The sequence below is a fragment of the Podarcis cretensis genome, assembly GCF_951804945.1.
Source record: "Podarcis cretensis genome assembly, chromosome: 17".
NCBI classification, from domain to species: domain Eukaryota; kingdom Metazoa; phylum Chordata; class Lepidosauria; order Squamata; family Lacertidae; genus Podarcis; species Podarcis cretensis.
Genome location: NC_137187.1, coordinates 36,049,417 through 36,058,624, shown reverse-complemented (window position 1 = coordinate 36,058,624; position 9,208 = coordinate 36,049,417). Strand labels below are relative to the sequence as shown.

The 9,208-nt window shown below is 44.0% G+C and overlaps 1 long non-coding RNA gene across 1 annotated transcript; it reads right to left on the bottom strand.

Annotated features, from left to right (window-relative positions):
• Positions 1-6,343: 6,343 nt before the first annotated feature.
• On the bottom strand, positions 6,344-8,304 carry LOC307206802. The gene is made up of 2 exons (XR_013834508.1): positions 7,796-8,304; positions 6,344-7,459 (listed from the first exon to the last, which is right to left on the bottom strand). It is a non-coding gene; the product is annotated as an uncharacterized lncRNA (long non-coding RNA).
• Between the last annotated feature and the right edge of the window lie 904 nt (positions 8,305-9,208).

Sequence of the window (9,208 nt, the reverse complement as noted above, 5' to 3'; positions counted from 1 at the left end):
TGCGTTGGCTGAGTCTCAGTTGGTAAGGCTTGAGGATTTGGACAAGGTGCTCAGATCAGTCAGGGAAACTGCTTGCACCCTGGACCCTTGCCCCTCTTGGCTGGTAAAAACCAGCAGGGAGGGAGCCGCTGGTTGGGCCAGGGAGCTGATCAATGCCTCTTTACAAGAGGGGGTGATCCCTGCCTGTTGAAGGAGGCAGTGGTAAAACCACTCCTTAAGAAACCATCCATGGATTCAGAAAACCTAACATAACTACCGGCCAGTTGCTAATCTCCCTTTCCCGGGCAAGGTTCTGGAGCGAGTGGTTGCAGACCAGATCCATGCGCTTTTGGGAGAAACTGTTGTTATGTACTGAGTTGAATAGGATCCAAAATGCAGCAGTCTGATTGGTCCTAGAACAATGCAGCAGTATGATTGGTCTGCAGGAGCCACCCAATCCAGCTCCAGATGGGAGTGAATCCACAACCTGATTGGCCTACAGGAGAATCCCGGAATTAGCCAATCACGTGCAGCCCATTGTGTAATGTATATAAAGCAGATATTTTGGGGGAACTTTCATTCCTCCTCACCACTATGAGCTGAGTAAAGAGCATGAAATTCACTCTCGACTCCGAGTATATTTCAAACTGATTTTCTGGATCCATTTCAATTGGGGTTTAGGCCTGGTTTTGGCACAGAAACTGCTCTGATATGATGACCTCTGTCAAGGGAGATGAAATATACTCAGAGTTGCAAAGTGATTTCATGCTCTTTATTCAGCTCATAGTGGTGAGGAGGAATGAATGAAAGTCCCCTCAAGGTATGTGCTTTATATACATTATTTACACAATGGGCTGCACATGATTGGCTAATTCTGGAATTCTACTGTAAGCCAATCAGGTTGTGGATTCACTTCTATCTGGAGCATGATTGGGTGGTACCTGCCAACCAGTCATACTGCTGCATTGTTCTAGGACCAATCAGACTGCTGCATTCTGAATCCTATTGTTCTAGGACCAATCAGACTGCTGCAGTTTGGATCCTATTCAACTCAGTACATAACAAGAGAGACATGGGAAACATGTCCCTGTTAATTCTTCTCAACCTCTTAGCTGCTTTCAATACCATCCACCATGTTATCCTTCTGGAGCGACCCTGAACTGGAGGTGGGTGGCACCGCTTTGTGGTGGTTCCCATCCTACTTGGATGGTTGTTCCCAAGGGGTGTTGCATGAGGAATGCTTTTCAGTCCCATGGAACCTTCCATGGGGGGTTCTGCAGGGCTCAATCCTATCCCCCACGTTGTTTAACATTTACATGAAACCGCTGGGTGCGGTTATCCGGAGGTTCGGAGTACGTTGTCAGCAGTATTCTGATGACAGCTCTATTTCTCATTTACATCTGCAGGAGCTCCTCCCTTACGTCACCTGCCATTGTTAGCATAGGTTTGATGTCTGCTGTGCTGCACCTCAGATGCTGGGAATAAACTACAGGTTGGCTGTGTCTCTGGAGGAGTCCTCGCTCTTCCCCTGGGCGCCTTCTACCTGCTCAGGGGACAAGAGATCTCCACAGTTTTGGAAACGTTCTCACTGAAAATGTGTACACATGCATGCACAAATAACACACACACGTATATGAATTGTCCATGAAACTCTATGTCTACAGTTTGGTAGAGATGGGAGTTCCTTGAGCGTGCGCTTTATTAGATAACAATATTTAGCCAACCTTCGCTCAAGAGGCGAGGGCATGTGCACACTTGAGGTTAGGTTGAGAGATTGTGACTGGGCCAGTCCTAATCCAGCACTTTGGCCACTAAGACACAATGTTTTTGAATCTGGGCCTCTTTGTCAAACACTGAACTGGGTTGCTACTCTTAACATGGAATCACTGTGGTGGCTAACCAGTCATACTTCCCATGGTGGTTGTTAAAGATTTCAGAGATAATGTCTGTGAAATAGTTGGAAAACTTGTAGGGAAAGTGACTAACACTAATACGAGAACCCTGGTATCTCTCCATTAATTCACTAAATGTTATTACTTCTTCACCCAGGGAAGAAGAGGTGAGTCGCAGCACTTCTCCTTTCATTCATTGACCATTGCACCTTCCCCTTTAAGCTGGAATTTCTCCCGTTTTGATGTGAAAAAACAGTCCTGAATTACTATTTGAGGAAGTATTCATTATTGCATTGGACCATCATTTCAGACTGGTCCCTAACCTTGGACCTATTTAATCGCAAAAACCAGAGAGAGAAAGTGGGAAGAGTTACAAGGGCATTTGTTGTGGTGACCGTTTCATACCTCATCTTAAAAGCCATTTTCCACCACACTTTATATGATTGAGGGGCAGGTGGCGCTGTGGGTTAAAGCCTCAGCGCCTAGGACTTGCCGATCGAAAGGTCGGCGGTTCGAATCCCTGCGGCGGGGTGCGCTCCCGCTGCTCGGTCCCAGCGCCTGCCAACCTAGCAGTTCGAAAGCACCTCCAGGTGCAAGTAGATAAATAGGGACCGCTTACCAGCGGGAAGGTAAACGGCGTTTCCGTGTGCGACTCTGGCTCGCCAGAGCAGCGATGTCACGCTGGCCACGTGACCCGGAAGTGTCTCCGGACAGCGCTGGCCCCCGGCCTCTTAAGTGAGATGGGCGCACAACCCCAGAGTCTGTCAAGACTGGCCCGTACGGGCAGGGGTACCTTTACCTTTTACCTTTATATGATTGAGAGAAACACCTTCAGGTGGGACAATACAGATTCTGAATGGCTGTTGGGGGGACAGAGACAGACAAGCACTGCAGCTTACCAGATGGAACAATCCCTCCTCTTACACCAATTTCAGGGGGAGAGGAAGAAGCCCAGTTGCGCAGGCAGAAGGCATTGCATCAGTGAGTAGTTGCAGAATACACCCAAAGAAGAGCCCTAGTCGGGAGGGGCTCTTTTTTGTTGCCATCTGCCATCTTTACCCAAGATAACTACAATATTTCGGTCACCCAACTGCCCAACTAGTGGATCTATGACAGAGTGAGTGCTGTGTGGAATATGGTTGGGTGAGGAGGAAGACAAGGGTCAGCAAACTTTTTCAGCAGGGGGCCGGTTCACTGTCCCTCAGACCTTGTGGGGACTATATTTGGGGGGGGGGGGAATGAATGAATTCCTATGCCCCACAAATAACCCAAAGATGCATTTTAAATAAAAGCACACATTCTACTCATGTAAAAACATGCTGATTCCCTTACGGTCTGTGGGCCAGATTTAGAAGGTGATTGGGCCGGTTCTGGCCCCCGGGCCTTAGTTTGTCTACCCATGGTGGTGACGATTATTAATTGAATTTATATACTGCCCTATACCCGGAGGTCTCAGGGCAGTTCACAGAATAAAATCAAAATAGAAAACTACAAAATACATAATCAAAATAAAAACAATACCCTCCTCCCAAATAACCCACCACATTTTAAATGGCATGTATCATATAGTGCTTGCAGCATCATTAACACAAGGCACACTGACATTTGGTGACTTATCTTTAAAAACTATTATTATTAGCAGAGCGCTATTTTATTGTGCCTTTGAATCAAAGGAGTGCTCATGTAGTTCTTTTTTAGCTGGGTGGGGGATTGGGTGAGCACCAGCAAGAATAATTCCCAGCGCATCCATGTCCTTCCATTACGTAACTTTTTTTATTTTATTTTAAATTTAGTAATAATAATAATTATTATTTATAAGTAAATTTAAACATAATTTTAATATAAATATAAAGAAGGAGCCAGAATGGAAGTGATGTATACCAGCAAACCAGCAAAACCCTAATACTAGTAGGCTAATGTGTACAGTGGTACCTTGGTTTTTGAACATCTCGGAAGTCAAACGTTTTGGTTTTCAAACACCAAAAACCCGGAAGTAACTGCTTTGGTTTTCAAAAGCTGAAAACCTGGAAGTAATTGCTTCAGTTTTCAAACACCTTTCAGAAGCCAAACGTGCCACGCGGCTTCCATATTGAGTTTTCCGTATGTATATGCTTCTGGAAATGCATGCTTCGGTTTTTGAATGTTCAAAAACCGTTCCACTGTATAAAGTTATATGTAAAACAGCCCCACGCTTCTGCTTGATTACTCAGAAGTAACTTTCATTGAGCTCGATGGGATTTACATGCAGGTAGGTGTGTGTAGGGTGGCAGCTTTAAATGTATTAAATACTGTAAACAAAGGTTCATTTTAAATAAAGCACCCATGAAATCGTGCTCAATCATAAAATGTCCACCAGGCACTTTTGTAGCTGGAAAAATAAATGCAATGAGCCCTGCCAGGGAGATTAGTGCCCATCCCAACAAGCAGGAAAACAAATGCCACCCTAGCCAATTAGAGCAAAATGGCTGCTATAATTTTCAGAGAAACAGAAGGGAAATGAAGATATGCTACTCTCTTCTTCTTCATTGGTCAGCACAAGGAAATGGCAGACCAATAGGTTTGGGTGCCTGAGCTAGAAAATCCAAACGGTGGCTCCCATGGTGCGAAAATGCAATCATGAATGAAATATTTGACCACTGGCTTCTTTTTGGCACCTTCCAATCTGCCGTCACAGCCTGCCTAAATAATGGATCAGGCCCTGGAGGAAAATGAAGCAGGAAGTCCCTTCCTTGCTTGTCAATCAGACTAATGCCTTTGTATTCAGTGGCAGGAAAGAGCTCTGAGGGCCGAGGAAGGCTTGACTTCTGACTGATCAGCTGAGCAGAACACTGCTTGCTCATTTCGTCTGTATAATTTTGTTAGTAAATAGGCTGAAGAATTTGTTTTCTTTCTTTTTTTATTAGAAAATTTTATTTACAAACACATAGACACGAAACAAAATCCATATTACCCTACCACCCTAAATTACAGACATTAAAACACCCTTGTGACTTCCCTCCACCGTCCCCACCCTCCTATATATTATAATATTTCACATTGCAATTTTTATCTAAATTTATATTTCTTAACTCTTTTAACTTACTATTTATTTATTTTTTTAACCAGCTTTACAAACATTAATCCAAACATATCAACATGTTAGTTTTTGAGCAGTACTTGGACATATAATCTTCAAACCATTTCCATTGTATTTTTATTTTCTGGTTTGATTGGTACCTTATTACTGCAGTTAATCTTGCCAATTCTATAAATTCAGTTAGTTTATTTATCCAGTCATCCTTTGTGGGTATATATTTCCCTTTCCAGTTTTGTGCAAGCAGTAGCCTTGCTACGGCTGTCGCGTATAAGAATAATAATTTCCTATATTTACCTATTATACTCAGTAAAGATGCCTCTGTTTTTTCCTCTAAATCAATTCTGAGCGTCTTTTTTATTTCCTCATGAATTTTTTAACTTTTCCGCAACCCCACCATAAATGTATCAATGTACCCTCTTGCCTCCTTGCACTTCCTTTCTCTTTAAATGGAAGCTGAAAGTTCAAGGAAGAGTCCAGGAACATCCCAGATTTGGGATCCCAAACAAAGCGCTCACAGGCAGCACAGTGCCCTTGCACACCCCACTTGACACCTGCAAAGGCCTCCCTTGCCACTAGTAATTTGGGGGAACAAATAGGGGTTTGTGGGGTATCTTGTAATGAAGTCTCCCTATCCGCCATCACTCTTCAGCTATTACATACTGCAGGCTAGCAAACCACAAATCATAGAATCTTAGAGTTGGGACCACAAGGGTCCTCTAGTCCAACCCCCTGCGATGCGGGAATCTCAACTGAAGCATCCCTAACAGATGGCCATCCAACCTCTGCTTGAAAACCTGCAAGGAAGGAGAGTCCACCACCTTCCGATGGAGACCATTCCACTGTCAAACAGCACTTCTCTCTTTTTTTTGAAATTTTATTGATTATTTTCACATAACAAATTATTTCAGCAATTATATTTTCCCCCCCTGATGGAAGCAGGGAGCTGGAGGAAGAGGGTTTGATGAGAAAGGGTTGAAATCGAAGCAGATCTTAAGCACAGAAAGGGATGTCAGACCCTCCAAGTGTCCCTTTTTTCCAGGGACGTCTCTGATTTAGAGAAGCCGTTTCTGATTTGATCCCAGAATGTCCCACTTTTCCTTAGGATGTCCCTATTTTCATTGGAGAAAGGTTGGAAGGTATGGAGTTATCCCACCACCAAGCCACCTGAAGGCAATCTTGTATACAGAAGGTTTTTTTTTTTTTAAATGCTTATTGTTTTATTATATTTTTATATATGTTGGAAGCTGCCCAGAGTGGCTGGGGCAACCCAGTAATATGTGTGGGCTATAAATAGTAAAATGTTCACTATGGAATGGGACGTCCCTATTTTCATCGGAGAAATGTTGGAGGGTATGGGATGTACACCATAGAATGAGATTTCTTTTTTTGATGGAGGGGAGGGGAGGAAGACAGGACAAGGACAAGCCAAACTGAGATGGAAATTTGTTTGTATGGTGCCATCAGTGTGCATGGTATATTGCAGAGTAAAAGAGGGCAGTTCCTTGCCCTGAGGAGCTTACAATCTAAATTTTCCACAGGGGAAGCAGGGGGGGGGCGTTTAAAGCAGCAAAGCTATATGCAGTTGTTTTATTTGCAAAGTGCCTCATTACAGGCTGCGTTACAGAAGGACATGGGAATGAGCGGGTTGTGTGTCAAAAGGGCTTCCTGCAAAAGGTGGGGCTTGAGCTTCACATACAGGTTTGAAACAAACAGGCAAATATTGGGCTGCAGGCTTCTGATCTTACAGAACCAGGAACTGCCACATTTCCCAACCTTATAAAGAAAATATCTGTGAAGCAGTCAATGTTTGCTGACTCCTGTGCCCTCTGCTGGAAATTCTCATGGCAGCACCCTTTCTGTAAACTAGTCAGCAACTAGTTTGGTAAAGAGAGTCTCAGGCCGGTTTTTCCACCCAGAATCCCTAAAGTGGTCTTTTAGCAGCTTCTGTTGCAGTAGATGCCAATTTTCTCTGCGCACCTTTCATTTTGCCTCGTTCTTGGCAAATGGAAGAGGATCAGGTGGCCCTCCGTAGAAGGCTTGGGTGTGGGTCCAGCAAGCTCCAGCTTCTGATGCCTAAAGGATTTGCTTGCACTGCAATCCATCATGAAGGAAAGTTGCAGGTCTTGTCTGCTGTTGTACCTGACTTTTCTATTTTTCAGAATGGCAGACAGTGATAAATAAAACCTATGCTTGCACAGAAAGGATATCCAGGCGTTACCAGTGGGGCTTCCTCCCTAATTCTTTGTTGATGGGGTTGGGCGTTCCTATTCTCTGACACCTTCTCTGACACTAACGTTGCCAAATAACTAGCTCCACTTCTCTAGCACTAATGGGTAATACATTGGAGTTTCCCTGCATGCGTCAGGGCTGAAGCCTACAGGTGGTGGGCCTTGAATATGTGACCTGTGGGATTTCAGGTGAATATTTAGCCTGCGCACAACCTCCCAGATCTGCGCAATGAAGAGACCTGCAGAGGGATGACCCCAAGGATCTCTTCACAGCAACAGGGTACCTGAAATATACTCAGAGTCGCAAAGTGGTTTCATGCTCTTTATTCAGCTCATAGTGGTGAGGAGGAATGGAAGTCCCCTCAAAGTATCTGCTTTATATACATTATTTACACAATGGGCTGCACGTGATTGGCTAATTCTGGACTTCTCCTGTAAGCCAATCAGGTTGTGGATTCACTTCTATCTGGAGCTGGATTGGGTGGCTCCTGCCGACCAATCATACTGCTGCATTGTTCTAGGACCAATCAGACTGCTGCATTCTGAATCCTATTGTTCTAGGACCAATCAGACTGCTGCAATTTGGATCCTATTCAACTCAGTACATAACAGTACTGTACCACAAGACAGATCTTTAACCGTGATCCATATACACACTTCCAGCTTGCTTGCTGGTCTGAGCAACTAGAAACTGGGTGTGGGGGGGGGGAGCAAGCAAGCAAGCAAGCAATGTGTTTCCAAACCTGGATCTCTGCTACTCCTCCTGAACAGATAATCCATGATATCACAAATCTTCTGACTGGGGTTAGATGCACACAGACTTGGGCAACTGTAAGAAATGTGTTCCATGGCATCCATTTTGCCTCACTGGATCAGGTCAACTATGGATTCGGGGCAGGGAAGAGAGTCAAGCAAACAACTCATAATTCAAAAGGGGGGGTTCCTCTGTGGGCATGGCTTGAACCTCACTTATAAGGTAGGGTTTTTGTGTCACCGGACAGCAGATGATCGGCAGGTGGGAGGTTCTGCCCACCTGTCAGGGGGGCCAGTGAGGGTGCAGGACTCGGACTCCGGCCCACTGGTCCAGACTCTTCAAGTATCTCCATTTTCCAGGGACAGTCCCGGAATTATGAAACTGTCGGCCTGTCCTTTAAATATAGAGGGAAAAAAATAAGAATTAAGACGAATACATTGTGAAGGAGGTGGAAGCTGGAGAGGACCTGACACCATCGGGAAAAGGAATTTTGGACCTAGCAAACTTATCGTTTGGACTGCCGCCACCAACAGAAGAGGAACAACAACTAGGAGCTGTAGGAGGAGTAAATAAATAATCCCACCATGGCTTTGCGACTTCTGAGCTGGAACTGTAATGGTTTGAACATTCCTCGAAAGAGGAAGAATGTATTTCATATATTAAATAAGCAACAATTGGATTTAATTTGCTTACAAGAGACACATGTGATGAGAGCACATAGAAGACTACTTATTAACAAAAAACTAGGACAAGAATTTGTCTCATCTGATAGAGTGAAAAAAAGAGGAGTTGTTTTATATGCAAAAGATAGACTGATGCCGAAATTGATATTCAAAGACGAACAAGGAAGATATCTGGCAATTGAGATTCAAATCCAGGGACAGAAATTCTTGATTGTAGGAGTTTTTGCACCGAATGAAGGTAAATCTGAGTTTTTCAAGAGGTTGCATGAGATCTTACTCGATTTTTTAGAATGGAATGTGATTTTGATGGGAGACATGAATGGAGTTGTCTCCACAAACATGGACAAAGCGCAAAGACAAGTGATATCGAAGGATGGAAGACTACCAAAAACTTTCTTTGAATTGACTGACAATATGGATTTGGTTGACATTTGGAAAACAAAGAATCCCCTTGAAAGAGAGGGAACCTTCTTTTCTGAAGCCAAAATGACCTGGACTAGAATTGACCAAATATGGGTTACTAGAGGATTGGCACCAAAGATTAAAAAAGTGGAAATCTGCCCAAAAACATGCTCTGACCATAACGCCGTGAAGAT